Here is a 20902-nt window from a genome sequence, read left to right on the forward strand (position 1 = left end):
AACTACATAATCTTTAAAGTCTCTTCCAACCAAACCACTTCTGTGGTTTTAGGAATGGCAAAATGACACAAACTCAAGGGATCACTGTCTGCAGCTTTCATTTCCTGGCAGATGAAGCACAATAAATAGCAAACAAAGACAATCTGTCCTGTACAGCATTATTTCAAGTAAGGTGTTTCCCTCAAAGTCAGCACAGCTCCTGCAGCATCATCACCCTTCCCTACCACCAGACAGATGTAAGACACACTTTTATCTCTCCTCTCCAAAATGAGAAGAACTCAGAGCATAAAAAACATCTCCAGACTGGTTCAGGGAAAGCTGCAAAGTATCTGCTAATAATTCAGCTCAAATGTACCTGCAATTATTTAGTTAGTTGCAACCACTGTGATAAAAAGCTTCTTTTTTTCTGCTAATCACAGAATGAGTGGGATTGGAAGGGACCTTTAGAGATCATCCAGTCCAACCCCCCTGCAGAAGCAGGTTCACTTAGATCAGGTCACACAGGAACGTGTCCAGGTGGGTCCTGAAGCCCTCGAAGGAAGGAGCCTCCACACCCTCCCTGGGCAGCCTGGGCCAGGGCTCCCTTACTGAAACAGTTTTGCCTTATGTTTAAAAGGAACTTTTTGTGTTCCAGCTTCATCCCATTACCTGTCACTAGATACAACAGAACAAAGTGCTGCCCCAACCTCCTGACACCCACCAGGGAGATATTTGTCACTATTCATGAGCTCCCCCTGAGCTCAGGCTCCTCTTCTCCAGACTGAACAGCCCCAGGTCCCACAGCCTTTCCTCACAAGGAAGATGCTCCAGTCCCCTCAGCATTTAGTAGCCTTGGACTTGATGGCCTTAAAAGTCTTTTCCAAGCAAAAGGATTTCATGATTCTAAAGCTGAAGGGGAAGTTTTGGCCAAAAGCAGTGGCTTTGGAAGAAATACTACACCTTTGCAGAGTACAGGCTGGAGCTTCCCTACAGTTAGTTTTGCCTAAACTGGAAGTCACCATTGCCCAGCTCACAGAGCCAGTGAGACATCAGCCTGGGAGGATTTTTCTCCACCAAGACACCCTAAAATCAGGGCACATGAGCTGAACAGGGAGCAACATTGCTCAAGGTCTGTGGCTACACCCACAAAGCATCACATGCTGATCAATAAGGGAATTTCAGGGGAAAAAGGAGGATTAAGAAAACCAGCATTCATGACTGTGATGCCTCCATCACAGAGCTGAGCTATCTGATCATGTGAGGCTTTTTTCAAAGCAGTCATTAACAAGTTAGGGAGTTTCCTCATATCATCTGACTCTGACATCTTGCACAGCAACAGAATCTCAAGGGCTGGAAAGGACCTGGGAAGCTCATCCAGTGCAACCCCCCTGCCAGAGCAGCAGCACCTAGAGCAGGGCACACAGGGACTCATCCAGCTGGGTTGGGATGTCTCCAGAGAAGGAGCCTCCACAGCCCATCTGGGCAGCCCCTTCCAGTGCTCCCTCACCTCATCAGGGAACAAATTCTTCCTTTCTTTGGAATGTATGTCTTATATGTCTTCTGTTGCAGCTTGTCCCTGTTGCCCCTTGTCCTGTCATTGCCCATCCCTGAGCACAGCCTGGCTGCAGCCTCCTCACACCCATCCTTGATGGATTTGTAAACATGAATGAGCTCACCCCTCAGTCTCCTCTTCTCCAAGCTGAAGAGCCCCAGCACCCTCAGTCTTTTATCACAAGGAAGATGCTGCACTCCATCATCATCTTGGTGGCCCTGTGCTGAACTCTCTGCAGCAGCTCCCTGTTTTTCTGGAACTGAGGCGCCCAGAGCTGGACACAATATTCCAGCTGTGGTCTCACAAGGGCAGAGGAGAGGGGGAGGAGAACCTCTCTGCACCTACCAACAACAGGTTCATCCAAAAACTTGTGTCACAATCCATCCCAATCTGCCCTTTTTCCCCATGCAGAAAACTGGGACCATCTCCCTCCTCCATGCAGAATCATCACAAGAAGATTCATTATAAACTGAACAAAGGGAAAAAAGGAACAAGCCTCAGCAATGAGCACGATCAAAGACTCTCGTGGAAGAAGAAATGTTTTATTTTACAGATATAAGGACTGTGGTAACCTACAGCACAAGAGGGGGGAAAAATCCTACAGCATGGCTGTCTCCTGCACTCCTTACTCCATGCACCAGATGAGTCCTACAGGGAAAAAAGAAATACATGGCCAAGTTATTCAAGACTACAATCATAAGAAATGTATGCACTGGGGGAAGGCAGACAAATAAAGTGCCCAAAAACCTCCAAAAATAGAAAATCCCTTTTTTTTTGGTAACATGTGGCTTTGCAGGGGGGGAGTGATAATGGAACAAGACCCAAACCAGCAGCACACAACGAAGAGTAGAAAACATTTTGCAGTTATTTTGTGCTTTTCTTTAGGGAAGAGGTGACAAAGATAGCAAAGGAATTGCACAGCCTAACCCAACATGAGCACTCACTTTAGAGAACAACAACATAAAAGTTAATTTGCTAAAGAAAAAGCAAGTGTAGGTATTGCAGCTGAGTTTGACTTCATTCAAGAAGCTGGAAAATGCTTTGCAGGTTTGGCTTGCAGTGTCCCTGGAGATGAGCAGCCAACACACCTAAACTGCCCTTAGGAAAGCTTTTCCCTCCAGAATATATATTAAAAGCAACTGATCACCAATGCAATCTTCACATTCTTCTAATGGTGCTGAAAGAAAAATGAATGTGGATAAAGAACAAAAGAAAACCCCATCCTGCCCCTTTTCTTCTGAGTTAAATGCTATTTTTGCCCTCATCAGAAACACTTAAAAGTAGAGACATGCCCATGTGCTGCAACAGAGGTGGCACCTGCCTACTGAATTTCCTGACTAGTGACACTATGAAGAGAAAGAAGAGTTTTAAATAGAAACCTCCCTGCAAGTGTTAAATCAGATTAATTTAACTCTTTTGCATTATTTTAATCTCACATACCATCATTTGCAAGGCAAGCAGAAAAAAAAAAACATAAAAGAGAGTAGGATCCTTATCTTGACAATAGTCCTGTGGAAACAGGGTGTGTTATTAAAAAACACAAATAACCTTTCTGACAGCAAAAGACACACACTTCCACCTCCTTTGCTGGGAGCATGAATTTTATACATAATTTTATAGATGTTTTTGCAACATCTTAAAGGTTGGAAAGGACTTCAAAAGCTCATCCAGTGCAACCCCCCTGCCAGAGCAGCAGCACCTAGAGCAGGGCACACAGGGACTCATCCAGCTGGGTTGGGATGTCTCCAGAGAAGGAGCCTCCACAGCCCATCTGGGCAGCCCCTGCCAGTGCTCCCTCACCTCAGCAGGGAAGAAGATTTGCTTGTGTTTCTGTGGAACCTCTTCTGTTGCAGCTTGTCCTCATTGCCCCTTGTCATATCATTGACCATCCCTGAGCACAGCCTGGCTCCAGCCTCCTCACACCCACCCTTGATTGATTTGTAATATGAATGAGCTCACCCCTCACTCTCTTCTCCAAGCTACAGATCCCCAGCTCCCACAGCCTTTCAGCACAAGGCAGATGCTCCACTCCATCATCTTTGTGGCCCCGTGCTGAACTCTCTCCAGCAGCTCCCTGTCCTTCTGGAACTGAGAGGCCCAGAGCTGGACACAATATTCCAGCTGTGGTCTCACAAGGGCAGAGGAGAGGGGGAGCAGACCCTCTCTGCACCTACTGCCCTTCTAATCCAGCCCAGGATGCCATTGGCCTTCTTGGCCACGAGCGCACGTTGCTGGCTCATGCTCATCCTGCTGCCCACCAGCACACCTAGGTCCCTTTCCCCTCCTCTACTCTCTTAACAGTTCATTCCCCAGCCTGTGCTGGTACATGAGGTTGTTCTTTCCCTGATGCAACACTCTACACTTGCCCCTGTTGAATTTCCTTAGATTTCTCCCTGCCCAATCCTCAGCCTGTCCAGGTGTGTCAGCCACTCCCCCCAGTTTAGTATTGGTCAGGCACAAGCTTCCCTTCATCTTTACACTGTGTGACATCATTGCTGGGAAAGCACAAACAATACAAGTTTGTGCCCAGATTTTATTTGCACGTGTCAAAAAGTATGCTAAGAAAATCACTTGCCATTTGCAGGGTTGGTGATGCTGCTGAAGGACACATTGTGCATTATTTCCCTACCAAACCCCAGTGTGCAAGCACTTTACACTTCATTTTGGGAATTAAACTTGTGCTTCAATATCTGGATGAAATTTAAACCAAATGGATGTTCACAGAAGCTCAGAATTATGGGAGTTGGAAGGGAGCTGCAGAGCTCATCCAGCCCCAGCCCCTGCTAAAGCAGGTTCCCCTGGCTCAGGGGGCACAGGAACGTGTCCAGGCGGGTTTGGAAACCTCCCATGAAGGAGCTTCCACACCCTCCCTGGGTGGGCCAGGGCTCCCTCACCTCAGCACCAAAGGACTTTCTCCTCTTGTTCAAGTAGAACTTCCTCTGTTTCAGCTTGTACCTGTTACCCTTTGTCCTGTCACTGGGCACCAGAGAAAAAGACTCAACCCAGCCTCTCAACACCCACCCTTTAGGTATTGACCAGCATTGATAAGGGCCCCTCTCAGTCTTCTCCAGGGTAAAGAGCACCAAGTCTCTCAGTCTTGTCAGAGAGATGTAGACATGATCCCCTGGATCTGCTCTTATGGCCAAGGAGACACTATCAACCATGGCTGAGGTGGAAGGAACCAGTTCTCCATCCATCAATCCATTCATTCAGTCTCACACAGATGCACAAGCAGCCTTCACCTCCACTCATACATCAACCACAGTCTCCTCCAACCCACACAAGACCATCAGGTCACAGGTATCACAGATTTCCACGGTGCCCTGCAGCACCAGCAGTGCCCAAAATGTCCTTAGAAGCGAGAATCACCCACTCACCCGCTGCCCAAACTAACTGAAGTGTTAAATAACAAAGACAGGGAAAGTAAATCAGATTATTTCACAGAAAAGTTCTTTCCATTTTCATCTAGCAGAATGTGTTTATGGAAGAGGCAAGGAATCAAAGGTATTATTTTTATCTTGATATTATTTACCCTTTCACACTTGCTATTTAAATATCCTTCAATTCCCAGAAGAACCAGCAACTCAAAATACCATTTGATATATATTTATCAGCGAGGGGAAGCACAGACTCATTCATTTGCAGCTTGATAACTTAAAAATCTACTCTTGAGTGATGTCATAGAATCACAGAATGGTAGGGGTTGGAACGGACCTTTAGAGCTCCTCCAGTCCAACACCCCTTCAGAAGCAGGGTCACTTAGATCAGGTTGCATAGGAACATGTACAGGCAGGTCTTGAAGCCCTCCAAGGAAGGAGCCTCCACAACCCCCCTGGGCAGCCTGGGCCAGGGCTCCCTCACCTGAACAGTGACAGAGTTTTTTCTTATGTTTAAGTGGAACTTTTTGTTTTCCAGCTTCATCCCATCACCCCTTGTCCTGTTACTATCTACTATAGAAAAAAGGGATGTCCCAACCCCCTGATACCCACCAGGGAGATATTTATAAATGTTAATAAGATCACCCCTCAGTCTCCTCTTCTCCAGACTAAACAGCCCCAGGTCCCGCAGCCCTTCCTCATATGAAAGATGCTCCAGTCCCCTGATCATCTTGGTGGCCCTGCCCTGGCCTCTCTGCAGCACTCCCCTGTCCCTCCTGAGCTGGGCAGCCCAGAACTGGACACAGGACTCCAGATGAGGCCTCACCAGGGCAGAAAAGAGAGGGAGAAGAACCTCCCTTGACCTGCTGCCCACACTCTTCTTGATGTATCCCAGGCTGCCATTGGGTTCTTGCCCACGAGGGCACATTGCTGGCTCATGTTTAGCTTATTATCAATCAGGACTCCCAGGTGTGTCTGTGCAGAGCTGCTCTCCAGCAGGTTAATACCCAGCCTGTGCTGGTGCAGGGGGTTGTTCCTTCCCAGCTGCAGGACTCTGCACTTGTCCTTGTGGAACCTCAGGAGGTTCCATTTGGATGCATCAATTTATCAAGACACAGAAGCATCATTTTCTCCTCCACTCTCAGTAAAGACTGTGCAGCCTCAGAGCAGGTTAAGAAGACCTGGCCATGGTGGAGAGTCCTGTGGTGAGGAGCATGTGCCAAGAAGTTTAAAATAATGGTTTAGAAGTAAATAAATGAGAGTTCTGAGAAAGGGAATAAGGTTTCTTACACAAGAGAGGATGGAATAAAAGACTTCAGATCATATCTGAAAGCTCAGTCTCATTTTAGACACAATGGAAGGAGGTAACAGAGATGGAGATCTCACTGAAGGGCCCGGATTGCTGCAGGACACGTGGCTGCACTGCTCAGCCTCACCACTGTTCCTTAAAGTTCCAAGGTTGGAGCTTTTTTGTTATTACTGCATTAATATACAAGCAAATCATCAGGTGAGAGGCTTGAGAGACTGCAAAAGGGGTTATTGTTATTTAATGGCTAGAAACAAGGAATCAACACAACATTAGCACCCCAGAAAGAGGCCAGACATGGACCTAGAGGTGAGATGGGATGAGGGAGGACATTGCAGCTGGAGAAGGTGGAGCAGGAAGGCATCAAGGTGCCAGATCAGATAGCAGCTGGCTTCAGGCATTGCTGATTTAAAGACTTGAACCATTTGCATTGATTCCTAGACCAAAGTGATACAGATACAGGGAGGGTATTGGGGAAATACCAGCCTGGAAAAGAAAGAGGTAAATATGTACCTTATTGCTATTGGATGAAAGGAAAAAGGGGAAAAAAACAACAAATAGTTTAGTCCAGCTTTCCAAGATCCACTCCACACAACATACAGCTAGTAAAAATGTAAGAGTTTGCAGAGCAAAACTTCAGGCCTCCACCCCACGCCCGGGTTTGCAAACAGACAGTGGCTTGTTCACACAGAGCTCCCAGCACAAGGACACAGCTCGAGCTGCAAATATCACAGATACTTCAAATGCAAACTACTGAGTGTGGTGGTGGAAGAATGAAAGCATTATTTCAGGTTTGCAAGCCCTCTGGTTTTTGATATGTACACAAAGACAGCGAGCAGTTCAGTGGAAAGGCAAGATCTCCCCAGCAAAGTCCACTCCGGTGCCAGGTGCCACAGGTTAATTGTACCACACAGCTAGGGCGAGCTTTCTGCACAAGCTTTGAACCACAAACACTTTGGAGCACAAAAGCCACACAAAAAAAACCCACCAAGTTTTTAAAGTCAGACCAGTACTATTGCAAAAAATAGTGCTTTATACATTTAGAGGTAGTTTTACTTCCTCTCCCTGCACTTGCAAGTCCATCTGACTGACTCATTTATGGCTAATGCTTCCTGACTTAGCCTGGAAAGAGAAACTACTACCAAATAAATACCATTATACCCTGTATGAGGTTAAAACTGAGCTAAAGTGTGTTACTTGACTGCAACATGGGTCATGGGACAGTTGCCAATGTTGCCATCACGCCAGAGCTCAACACATCATCACTGTGTGAAGCCAACATGGGACAGGGTCACGGTGACTGTCGGGGGTGAAGCAAGAGCTGAGACCTCCCATCTTCACTTAGTCACCATGTGGAACACAAGCATGGTTCTTGGGAGAGCATAGCACCCTCAGCACATGTGTCCCTCCTTCTCACAGCCCTGGGCAGCACTGGTTCTCTCCACTTGTACCTGCTTGTACGTGTGCAATCCCATGCAAAGGCAGCTACAGTCTCAAGTTTGCACACATCACCCTCTATGCCAGGCCCACCATGCTCACAGGCTGCAAACACAGACCTCTGGGTACAAGATGTGCCCCAAAACAACACACACACACAACCATGCAAGGCCATCCTTGTCACAAGGCTGTAAACACATCCCCTGTGCCAGGCCACCCGTTTCCAAACCATCCCTATGCCAGCCTAGCCCTGTTCCCAAACCCCGCACACCCCTCTGCCAAGCCAGCCCTGTTCCCAAACCACACATAACCCTTCTGCCAAGCCAGCCCTGTCCCCAGACCTCACACACACCCCCTGTGCCATTCCAGCCCTATCCCCAAAGCACACACACTCCCAGTGCCAAGTCAGCCCTGTCCTCAAGTTGCACACACACATTCCCCATGCCAAACCAGCCCTGTCCTCAAGTTGCACACACACCCCCTGTTCTAGGCCAGCCCTGTCCCCACATGTAATCCTTCTGCTAAGCCAGCCCTGTCCCCCAATCACACATGCACCCCCTAAGGTAGGCCAGTCATATCCCCAAACTATACACAGCTCCTGTGCCAGCCCAGCCCTGTCCCCAAACCACACATAACCCTTCTGCCAAGCCAGCCCTGTCCCCAGACCTCACACACACCCCCTGTGCCATTCCAGCCGTGTCTCCAAACCTTCCACCCACCCGTCCACCCACACACCCCACCCCTATGCCAGGCCAGCCGTGTCCCCAAACCTCACACACCCTCTGTACAAGTCCAGCCCTGTCCCCAAGCCACACATAACCCTTCTGCCAAGTCAGTCCTGTCCCCAAACCTCACATACCCCCTGTGCCAAGACAGCCCCAGCCCGAAATCTCACACACACCCTGTGCCAAGATAGCCCTGTCCCCAAACTATATACACCACCTGTACCTGGCCAACCATGGCCCCAAACCACACACCGCTCCTCTGCCAGACCAGCCCTGTCCCCAAACACCACACACCCCCTGTGCCAGACTAGCCCTGTTCCCAAACCCCACACACCCCTGTGCCAGGCCAGTCTTGTCCCCAAACCACATATAACCCTTTTGCCAAGCCAGCCCTGTCCCCAAACCACACACACTCCTGTGCCAGGCCATCCCTATACCCAAATCTCACACAGCCCCTGGGCCGGAGCAGCCCTGTCCCCAAACCACACATCCCTGTGCCAGCCCAGCCCTGTCCCCAAACCACATATAACCCTTCTGCCAAGCCAGCCCTGTCCCAAAACACCACACACCCCCTGTGCCAGCCTAGCCCTGTTCCCAAAACCCACACACCCCTGTGCCAACCCAGTCCTGTCCCCAAACCACATATAACCCTTCTGCCAAGCCAGCCCTGTTCCCAAACCCCACATACCTCTGTGCCAGGCCAGTCCTGTCCCCAAACCACACATAACCCTTTTGCTAAGCCAGTCCTGTCCCCAAACCACACATAACCCTTTTGCTAAGCCAGTCCTGTCCCCAAACCACACATAACCCTTCTGCCGAGCCAGCCCTGTCCCCAAACACCACAAACTCCCTGTGCCAGCCTAGCCCTGTCCCCAAACCCCACACACCCCTGTTCCAAGCCAGCCCTGTCCCCAAACCACACATAACCCTTCTGCCAAGCCAGCCCTGTGCCCAGACCTCACACACACCCCCTGTGCCATTCCAGCCATGTCCCCAAAACATATACCCACACACACATCCCGCCCCTATGCCAGGCCAGCCGTGCCCCCAGCCGTCACACACCCGCTGTGCCAGCCCAGCCGTGTCCCCAGGCCACGTCCCCGCCGCGCCAGCCGCCCGCCCCGCCATGCCCGCTTGGTGTGGGGGGTGGGGGGGGGGGGGGGGGGGCGGGGAAGGCGCAGCGCGCGCCCCTCACCTGCCGCCGCGCGCCCGTCGCCGGGAGGCTGCGCCGTGCCGCCGGGCACCCAAACATCACGTGACCGCGGCGGGCCCCGCCCTGACCACGTGCCCGCCCCGCTCCGCCCCCACCGGAGCCCAGAGCCCCGCAGGTGCCGCCACGGACTACGGCTCCCAGGAGGCACCGCGCCGAGGAAGCCACGCCCCCTTGTCAACGCTGACCAATCGCGTGGCGGGTACAGCCCGCCCCTCAGCGCCCGCCCCTCAGCGCCTCCCACCGCCGGGCGCGGCCGTGGCCGCTCACACACCGGCTGCTCCTGGCTCTGCCGTTACCTCCCCACTGCTTGAGTCCTGCCGTATCCCCCAGCCCCGCTACGCCCCTCCGCTATGTCGTCACTAAAATTAGTGACCTAGAAGTTCTGGCGGGCAGTAAACTAACCGTGACCCAGCAATGTGCCCTCGATAGCCAAGGCCAATGGTATCCAGGGGGGCTTCAGGAAGAGTGTGGGCAGCAGGTCGAGGGAGGTTCTGCTGCCCCTCTGCCCTGCCCTGCTCCTCTGCCCTGCGCTGCTCCTCTGCCCTGCCCCGCTCCTCATCTGGAGTCCTGGGTATGGTTCGAGGCTCTCCAGGTCAAGAGAGACAGTGACTGCTGGAGAGAGTCCAGCAGATGTCTACCAAGATGCTGGAGGCACTGGAGCATCTTTCTGATTCCATGGAGACATTCAAAACCCACCTGGGTGTGTTTCTGTGTGGCTTATTCTGTGCCTCTGCTGTAGCAGGAGGGTTGGACTCGGAGATCTTTTAAGGTCCCTTCCAGCCTTTGAGATTCTGTGACTCTAAAAGGCTGCAGGTCCTGGGGTTATTCAGCTTGGAGAAGAGAAGGCTGAGGAGGAACCTTTTAAATGCTGCAAAATCCCGGAAGGGTGACTATCAAGAAGCTGGGGCCTGTCTTTGTTCTATGGTGGCCAGTAACAAGGGGTAACAGACACAGGCTGGCACACAGGCAGTGCCCCTGGCACAGGAGGAGCAAGTCCTTTGGTGCTGAGGTGAGGGAACCCTGGCCCAGGCTGCCCAGGAAGGGTGTGGAGGCTCCTCGGGAGGTTTCCAAACCTGCCTGGACACATTGCTGTGCCCCCTGAGCCAGGGGAACCTGCTTGAGCAGGGGCTGGGCTGGGTAATCTCTGGGGATCCCTTCCAAGACTCATCATTCTGAGATTCTGTGAACATCTCAAATACCTCCTTGGGCATCCAGCCACAGACACCTACTCAGTGAGGAGCCCTAGGGTACAGCTGTGAGTGATGTGGTTAGCCTTTGATATGGGTGGGACTGGGAGTGATGTGGTTCCTCTTTGATTTCATCAGCTGAGCAGTCCTTCCGCCTCCAGCTCTCGAGCTGATTCTCCTTTAATTGTTAACAGATACACACTGTTACTCTTGAGAGCAGCAGAAGCTTTCTGAGGACAGGTTTGTGCCCTCCTTTGCAGTCACACTCTGCCTGGCACATCCCACACAGGCAAATAAATAAATAAATAGCAATCACCAACTCACTGCTTACTGAAGCTACTCACCCTGTTCCAAACACCACAAACTGTAGAGTGGAAGTCCACCATGAAAGTGCTTTGATAGAACAGTCTGACTCACAGGGCATTTGGTCCAACTCACCACTGTACCTGGAAGGGATTTGCTTTTTATTTGTGAAGTGACAGCAGCTGTACTTGGTGGCTGGCTTTGCCAAAAAAAAAAAAAGGCAGTTGTAAAGCAAAGATTTTCTTGATAGGGCCTTTAAACAACAATTCATTTTAACAAGGGGTTGACAAGCCAGCTGCTTTTTCAGAAATGTGGTTCTGTAACCCTGCCAAAAAAAGTTTTAAAAGGGCTGAGGGGCCACCTGAGCCTCCATAAACTTCAGGGCTTTTACAGCACCAAACCTCTATCAGAGCAGTTTCCTCAGTCTTTTGCTGCACTGGTAAATCATTTATTTCTGTGAACTCTAAAGAAAGTCCCTTAGGCAAAGGGTCAGAGAAGTGGATTGATAACAAAATACATCTGTCCTGCTTGTCTGAAATATCCTGTGTCTTAATGAGTGTTTTGTGGGGGGGGTAATTAGGAAGGAAGGAAGAGCAGGTTAATCCTGCAAGAAGCACAGATGACAGTCCAAAATCTTCAGTGCAAATCATATTTGCTTTCAGTGTGAGCCTCATGGAAGTAAATAAGAAGAGTAATACATAAATATGCACCAATATAAGGCAAAATATTCCAAGGGACTGCAATCATAAAAATTACAGTGAGATAAAACCTCACGTGGCTGCTTTGGTTTGCAGTCTGCAGCTTGCTGCTTTGGCATTTCGTAGCTGAAGAAATGCTGCTTAATCAATAAGTGTTTTATCCATACAACAATAATAGCATGTGCTCTCTTGGGACTTTTTTATTCTGAGGGGTTTGGGCTTTTGCAAAGCTTCCTAGGGTGGCTGTCAGGACTGTTACTTCCAGCTGCTTATTGATCTGTTGTAGCAAGAAAAAGGATCTTGGCATGATGTGGGAATCTGGATGTTCAGGAAAAGCATTTTACATCATCTAAGAGGAGTCTTTGGATTGAAGGAAAAAAAACAACCCCAAATCAACCTTCATAGAATCATAGAATGGTAGGGGTTGGAAGGGACCTTGAGAGATCATCCAGTCCATCATCCTGTAGGAGCAGGGTAACCTAGATCAGGTTGCATAGGAACATGTCCAGCCTTCTTCCATCCCATAGCAAAAGCATCTATAAATCTGAAACATTTCCCATCAGCTGTATGGGGACCAAAAAGCCCACAGGCCATAAGTTTATTTAAACAGTTTAATCTTGTTTGGCATCTTCCTGGGAGGAGGTTGCCCATTTGCCAGCTGCTGCGTAGCGTTTCCCAAGGTGGAAGCCATGATTTCATTCCAGGGTTAACAAAGCTCATGGAGGTCAGAGCTTCATTCCTGGAGGAGTCTGGCAAAGATGACTCAGGGGATGAAGTTGTTGGTGTGTTTCTGCTTTGGAAAACTGCCCTGCTTCCTCTACACAGATGAAATTGGATGCATCAGAGGATCTCTACCTGAATTTAAATCACTTCAGGAACGATGCTTTCATCTCCCCTGCTGAGATGATGATCCTGTTAGGCCAACTATGTCTTTAGGGGATTTCTTCCAGTGTTTGGAAGGAGTTTCCCCTTGGCTCACTGGTTTGCTTTGTGAATCATCTGAAATCATAACCTTTTAATAGCTCTGCTATTGAAGTATTTATAGAAAGGTAATCCTGTTGTCATCTTGGTTACATTTTCCTGAGCTGTGTTGATTTGGTTTTGCTGTAAGCTATACCTCCTGGCTTTTCATCAGCCTCTAGTGCCACTGCCTTTTCTTTATGTTGCTAAATGAGGTTCTTTGTTTGACATCTGATAAAGAATATCATAGTCACAGAGTTGTTTGGGCTGGAAAAGATCTTTAAGATCATCAAGTCCAACTGTTCTCCCAGCACTGCCACGTCCATCACTAAACCATGTCCCTCAGCACTTCATCTATGTGTCTTTTAAATCTGTGTGAGGGCTTGACAATCCTTTTGATGAAGAAATTTGTTCTAATCTCCAATCTCAACCTCCCCTCCTCCTCTTGTCCCAGTACTTGGGAGAAGAGACTGATCCCCACCTCGCCACAGCCTCTTGTCATGGAGCTACAGAGAGTCCTCCTGTCTCCTCTCAGCCTCCTCCAGACTGAACACCCCCAGTTCCCTCAGACACCCCTCACAGCGCTTGTTCTCCAGCCCCTTCACCAGCTCTGTTGCCTGTCTCTGGACACACTCCAGTCCCTCAACATCTCTCTGGGAGTGACAGGCCTAAAACTGAGCACAACACTCGAGGTGCAGCCTCACCACTCCCGAGCAGAGGGAGACAATCACTGCCCTGGTCCTGCTGGCCACAGTAGTGCTGATAAAAGACACAGTGCTGTGATACTTTTAGGAGGGAAGAACTAGGTACTAAGAATTGGAGAGCTGAGTCTTTCCTCAGTTCAGTCTCCTTACATCCTTTGTATCTATGACTCCTGTACCATGGCTCCTCTGCAGCAGCCGCTGTTTCCTCTGTATTATACAGGTGCAGCAGGAACTGCATTACTGAACCAAGCAAATCATCCATGGTGTTTTGTCATTAACTGGAATGAGGGATTTGTTCCAACCTTCAAATTTTCCTCCCTACCAGCTTCAGTTTAGCCTTGTTCCCTCTCCGTTGTGTTACGTCTGTTGTGCTCAGCATGTTCCTCCTTTAGTTCTGTCAACACTCGTTTCCACCGCCACTTGTCATCCCTGCTCAGAGCAGTGAGGAGCTTGCTTTAATACCTCTACCTTTCATAAACAAAACTCATCACTAGGATTACTGAGAGCCCTGGCCACACTTTGTTGATGAGGTGATTGACTTATCACTGCCTCGGATACAAAGGGGGGGTTTTTATGTATCGGCTTAGGGCTTTTATTTTCCTAATCCACACACAGTAACGTGCTTCTAGGAAAGGAGGGGTCGAGCTTAGTGATGGTAAGATAAATCCAGGCATAATGCCACTGAATCTGCAGCTATTGCAGATAGACCCAGGTGTAATTGATGCAGGAACAGAGTGCAAAGTATCGAAAATCATCTCTTTATAGCTCGTGATTCCTCTTTGTGACGTACAGGTCCTGCCAGATAGTCACCAGCTTGGGACATGTACAGCTGCCACTGCAGATGATGGAAACATCTGTTTTATGTCAGAATCTGCTGGGTCCCAGAATTCAAGTCTCTCTTGGACTTTAAATAGACTGAAATAAGATTGTGCAGGGATTAGCTGGCATTCTCCAGCCTCCTTTTATTGTTGCTGTAATATCTTTTTTATTAAACTGCTCACAGGTAACAACATACAGATATGCTGTGATGAGCTCTGTGAGCTGTACTGTTTTCAGGGAATCTCAGGTCACTGTAACAGATCTCTGGAAATAAGAACCAGACTTCTTGTTCTGAAGAATTCAGACCAACTTCTATTTGTTCCTACGATCCTTACAGTTGACTGATTTGGCAAATCTCCTTCTCTGGAGACATTCCAACCCAGCTGGATGAGTTCCTCTAGGTGGTCCTGCTCTGACAGGGGTTTGCACTGGATGAGCTTTCAAGGTCCCTTCCAGCCCTTAAGATTCTGTGATTCTGAGAAAGCCAACAGCATCCTGGCTTATATCAGGTGTAGTGTGGCCATCAGGACTGGGGAAGTGATTGTCCCCCTGTACTTGACACTAGTGAGGCCACATGTCAAATGCTGTGTTTGGAGTTGAGCCCATCACTACAAGAGGGACACTGATGTGCTGGACTATGTGCAGAGCTGGGGAATGATTTACACACAAGTCTCTTCTCCTCAGCAACAAGTTATAGGACAAAAGAGAACAGCCTCAAGTTGCACCAGGGGAGGTTTAGATTGGAGATTAGGAAAAACTTCTTCACTGAAAGTGTTGTCAAACCCTGTCCCAGGCAGCCCAGGGAAGTGGTGGAATCCTCATCCCTGGAAGTATTTAAAAGCTGTGTAGGTATGGGACTAAGGGACATGGTTTAGTGGTGGCCATGGCAATGCTGAGGGAACAGTTGGACTTGATGTTCTTCAAGGTCTTTTCCAACCTAAGGATTCTGTGAGTCTTTGACCCAAAGCGTAACTCCGTTTTGTGATGTGCTTGTGAAACGAGTAAGCACGTCATCCAAAACAAGGAACCCTGAAATACCAGTAGATACACAGATACCTAGAAAAGGAGAAAATCATCCAGGTCTCAAATGTTTATTTCTGATTTCATTCTAAAAAAACCCCAAATAACCTGGTTTTAAGGCCAAATTCCCTCCATTAGAATCACGTCTCTATTTACTTACTGTTCTTACAGCTGCAGTTGCTACCACTGACTAGTCAAAAACTGTCCTTTCTCCCTCTGTCCTCACACAATTAATGTGGTTTTATCCCAAAGGACACATTTCTGAGGAAAAGTCGTCTTTTTTCTGCACATTTTTTCTACACCTCTCCCAACAGATTCCCATTTGTTCAGTCAGCAGGTGCCACTGCACAATCCTTTTTAAACAATAACACTGTCCTGAGAAATGTCATAAAATCTTCCACCTCAGGAAGAAACACTTAAAAAGGTCCAAAGATGAACACAAGGTTTTGAAGATCTGCTGACAAAGGTAAATGTGCTTTTTCCAATGCTTGTAAGGACTCAGCTTTGTCAAGGTTTCCATCCAAGCTATAAGACAGCAAGAGAAAGTCCACAAAGCAAGAAAGATTCAGGACTTTGATGATGTCATTATGAACAGAGATTAAAAGAGATGAGCCTGTTGAATCTAGAAAATAGAAGCTGTGGGGAAATGGGAGTAACTTTTCAGATATGCTGCAAAAAGAAACAGTAAAAGCTGTTTCTCCACACTCGCTGAGAACAGGTCAAGAAGCCATTGGCTTGGATTGGCTTGGATTGCAGGGAGGAGATTCAATTTAGATATGAAAAAGTGCTATCCAGTATTAAGGATGGTAAAGCTGGACTTTCTGCTGCTGGAAGTTTTAAAAACCTGATTGAATCACAAATTACCTGTAGAAGTGTTTTACATGGTGATGTTTTGGGGGATGAACCAAATGATTACTAAAACCTCTCCCAGCCCTATATATTCTGTGATTGGAACAGCATTAAGAGGAAGAACTGTATTGATTAAGCCTGTAGGAAATTAAAGCCTGTTTTAACACAGGAATCACAGAATCATAAGGGTTGGAAGAGACTTGGAAAGCAAATCCAGTGCAACCCCCCTGCCAGAGCAGCAGCACCTAGAGCAGGGCACACAGGGACTCATCCAGCTGGGTTGGGATGTCTCCAGAGAAGGAGCCTCCACAGCCCATCTGGGCAGCCCCTGCCAGTGCTCCCTCACCTCAACAGGGAAGAAGTTTTCCCTTGTATTTCTTTGGAAGCTCTTCTGTTCCAGTTTGTACCCATTGCCCCTTGTCCTATCCTTGACCATCACTGAGCACAGCCTGGCTCCAGCCTCCTCACACCCACCCTTTATGTGTTTGTAAACATGAATGAGGTCACCCCTCAGTCTCCTCTTCTCCAAGCCCCAGCTACCTCAGCCTTTCATCACAAGGGAGATGCTCCACTCCATCATCTTTGTGGCCCTGCACTGCTATTTCAGACCCATTTAGCCCATCTCCTTCTATCATCACCCTAGAAGAACCTGTCACTCCTACCTTCTGCTTCCTATCTTTCAAAGCTTATTTATATTGGTCAGGAGCAGATAAAAGGGTAATGTTCTCCCATGGGTGCTTATTTCCTTTAAACACCTTTTGGTAATTATTTTTAGGGGGGGAAATCCAAGAACATTTTCTTCCTGGGTTATTGATACCCACAAGCAAATGAACCCATTCAACAAAATCAAGAGATCTGTAAGGTGCAATGCACCAGAAGTGAAACCTTTCTACTTTCTTTCATTGAAGTTTCAGCTGATTTGTTTGGTTCAGATGTCAGGTTTGTAAGTTTGTAGTTCCCTTGATCTCTCCTGGATCCTCTCCAGTCTCCACATCCCAGGGAATTTTTCAGGGGAACGTTGCACATTGGTGTTAATAATTCAGATAATTAATTTTTGATTGTCTGTACAACTCTTGGGTAAATATACCCAGCCCTGCTGTTTTGTCTGTGCTTATCCTGTCTTTTTAAGCTGTACCTTTAGTTCCATTTCAGTCAGGCTCTTTGCTGAATCCTGTCCTCAAAGAACACTTGGGCTGTTTATCACCCCCGTTTCTTTTGTAGCAAACATCAGTGCAAAGAATTCACTGGAGTACTCCACAGTGCCCTTTTTCTCTGTGAATGATTCTTATACACAGTTGCTATCAGTTGGTCTTACAGGCAGGCTTTTCCTTTCTGGTGTGTTGAAAGAAAAATTAAGTATTGTTGTTATTTGCTTTCATGTGTTGCTCCTTGATCTCCTTTGGCCCTGCCTCATTTTACTTTTAATCTGCTAGAGTTCCTGACTCTGTTTGCTTTATATTTGGATACAGCATTAGCTTTTTGAAGGATACCTTCTTAATTCTAATAGCAGCCTTTACACTTCTGCTCAGCCATGCTGGCATACATTTTTCTCCAGGCTTTTCTAAGAGAGAAAAAGGTGATACAGCACTGGTATATTTCCTACTCAACACCCTTCAGTACTGTCAACACCTGAAAGGGTTTAATTCCTCTAGCTTCCCCTTTTCACTTTTTGAGAGCTTATTTTTAGATGGTCCTGCTGCTGAATTTGGGCAAAGCTTTGGTGAACTGCTCAGCCCCTGTTGGCTTCCTTAGGGATGTTGGTGTAAGGTGTGTTGTGGAATTTGCTGCAGGATGTTGACTTCATGATGAGACTTCAGACTAGCTTTTTCTAACGACCCAGGGGTTACATGTATTTCTCTGGGATCAGTAAGCAGCTGCTACTTCAGACTCAAATGTGACCTTTGCTCAGTCTCCATGGAGGTAACTGAGCTCATCATAGAATCCTAGAATGTTTTAGATTGGAAAGGACCTTAAAAAACATTTAGATCCAACAACTTGCTGTGGCAGGGATGACTTCCAGGTTGCTTCAAGCCCCATCCAACCTGACCTTGAACACATTGAGGGATGGCGTGTCCCACCACCTCTCTGGACAACCAGTTCCAGTTCCATCCCCCTCAAAGGGAAGAACTTCTTCCTAATATCTAGTCTAAATCTCCCTCTTTCAGTTTGAAGCCATTACCCCTTGTCCTATCACTCCAGGTCCTTATGGGAAGGTTTCATGTTGGCCCCTTTATGTGCTGGAAGGTGGCTGTAAGTTTTCCATGGAGCTTTCTCTTCTCTAGGCTGAACATCCCCAACTCTCTCAGCCTGGCTCCATAGCAGAGATTCATCTTTGTGGCTCTCCTCTGATCTCTCTCCAACAGGTCCATGTCCTTCTGTGTGGGACTCCAGTCACCCAATCTGCTTTTATTTCCTGCCTTTCCCACCTCTCTCTGTTATTTAGTTTTGTTTTGCTGTTAACAGCAGCCAGTGCCTCTGTGCTGGTGAGCAGTGAGATCTGCTGACCCAATGCTGCTTTGTTCCTTCTTAGCCTGGAGATTTAATTCAGAGATATTCTTGATGAGGTGTTTTGCTCTCTCTTTGCAGCATATATCTCACCTGGTAGTGTCCCTTTGGCTTCCTTCCACTATTTTTTTTGATACGTGTGTATCCATCTCTTCATTTGGGCTCAAAAAGGCCAATCCAGACGTCTTTGTTTTGGAGGTTTCCATCATTTGTTTAGTAACACATGTGCCACCACTTTAGTTCCTGCCTTGACAACCTTTTCAAATGTCAATCTATTTGTTTTCCATTTTCTGTTTGATTATTTACTTCCTGTGACCTATTCTTTGTTGAGGAGTACCTATGTTTGTGTCTTCATCTTTAGAAATGTCATCCCAAACCATATGCTCTTCTGCTCCGGTTGGCTTCCCTCTCTCCTCACTTTAATAGCACACTCACAGCCTCCTTTGCTTTAAGTGGCAATGCCTCAGATGAACTCTGTCTCTCCTGTAGTAGCTTTCAATCTTCTACATATGTCAGAGGAGCCTGAAGCTATCTGAAATTCTTGCTCTATGTCTCCACCACACTCCCAGAACTTACAAGAGATAAGGAAGCATTTCAGAAAACACTACCATAGAGGTTCTTGTCTTTGGTTTCCTTTTCCAGGAGCCTTAATTTTGCCTCCACACACAGCACTGCCCTTGCTTGTCTCATTGATACTTATTTGTCCACAACCACAGACCACTCATCGCTTGCTTCTAATCTTCCAAGTTCCTTTACATGTTATAACAATGAATTATGTTGTCTTCTATTTTTTAATATCTGTAATGGGTGTTAACTTATTTCCTGGTTGATACTCTGAGCATTGGAATTTTGCCATCCTCTTGAAGATGGTCTTAATACCTCATTGATAAGGGTTTCCATAGGATTTCTTTGGAGGAAGTGTAGAGGGAGGCAAAAAATGATGTCCAATGATAGGACAAGGGTAAGGGGTACAAGCTGGAATAGAAGAGCTTCCAAAGCAACACAAGGAAGAATTTGTTCCCTGTTGAGGTGAGGGAGCACTGGCAGGGGCTGCCCAGATGGGCTGTGGAGGCTCCTTCTCTGGAGACATCCCAACCCAGCTGGATGAGTCCCTGTGTGCCCTGCTCTAGGTGCTGCTGCTCTGGCAGGGGGGTTGCACTGGATGAGCTTCCCAGGTCTCTTCCAACCCTTAAGATTCTGTGATAATGAAACAAGAACCTTTCAATGTGATTTAAACTTCATGATGACCTGAAAAGGAGAGAAAGTGAGGGAGATCTAAGGAGATTCATCTGCAAAGCCCAAGACCATATGCTTTAATTAAATTTAGCAGCTTAAATCAACTCCTCCCCTCCCATCTGAATGGCTGGCAGATAGTCTGTGATGGTGGGAATATGCTTTCCTCTGCCCTTATTTATGTTACTAAATCCCTCTGAAAATTTCTCAGTGTCGTGACTGCATGTAGCAATAGTGGGAGCCAGAAAGAAGACAACAAGATATCACACAGACCCACACAGAGCACTTTGGCTAACAAGGTGCTCGTAGTACAGGTTGCAAATACTGATTGGAGCTCTGGTTGCCTCTAGCCCTGGAGAAGAGAGCCACGTTAGGGAATTTTAGCAGTTAGGTCCTGTTTCATAAGGAAGGTTGAGGTGGTTACTCTACAAAACTGCCTGCAAAAGGATTTCTTAAGCTTTTTAGGCACCCATGTCCATAAATGCTGGTGCTTTTGCTGTTAAATGTTAGCTATCTGACATTTTCTCCTGTGCATATCCTGGAGCTGAGCACTTTCTTCTCAGCACTTTGTGAGATTCACGACACTATCACTCTTTTCTCAAGCACCTCAGTGAAGATCATCTCAAAAGCATGTTCTGTGTGCATGTGCTGATGACCAGTCACACTGCTGACTGTCTAGTAATGCAAAGTCTTTCCTTTTTGTAATATAATAGGAATTAGCTTGCTTGCTTAGGAAGTGGGTGGCTTGGACTCAAGCATCTCAGGTTGGGAGGTTTCCAATCTACTATTCCCATGTCCTAGAAAAAAAATGTGCTAATCATGCAACTGAGTTAAAGCTCGTTTCTATCCTGCTCAGCAAATCTGTGCCTTTGGGCAATAAAAAGGCCTTTAAGCTTCATAAAGACAAGAAAGGAAGGGACAAAAAGAAACATAACGTTGTAGCTCATCAGAGGGGGATCCTATTAATCTCTTGGAAGAGAGAGTAGAAGGGAGTGTAAGGATGTACTGCAGAGGACCTTTAAAGCTAAACACTCA

The 20902-nt window shown here is 47.5% G+C and overlaps 1 protein-coding gene across 11 annotated transcripts in view; it reads right to left on the minus strand.

Moving 5' to 3' along the window:
* TSNARE1 (t-SNARE domain containing 1) overlaps positions 1-9654 on the minus strand; it is a 511254-nt gene extending 501600 nt beyond the window's left edge. For 7 of the 11 annotated variants that reach the window (XM_061995192.1, XM_061995197.1, XM_061995196.1 and 4 more), the window contains exon 1: positions 9572-9654. The gene's annotated coding sequence lies outside the window, so the exon portion shown is untranslated. The remainder of the gene's footprint in view (positions 1-9571) is intronic. The other 4 variants (XM_061995187.1, XM_061995194.1, XM_061995186.1 and 1 more) reach the window with 4 other exon arrangements.
* Between the last annotated feature and the right edge of the window lie 11248 nt (positions 9655-20902).

Source organism: Colius striatus, chromosome 4, assembly GCF_028858725.1.
Source record: "Colius striatus isolate bColStr4 chromosome 4, bColStr4.1.hap1, whole genome shotgun sequence".
Lineage (NCBI taxonomy): Eukaryota > Metazoa > Chordata > Aves > Coliiformes > Coliidae > Colius > Colius striatus.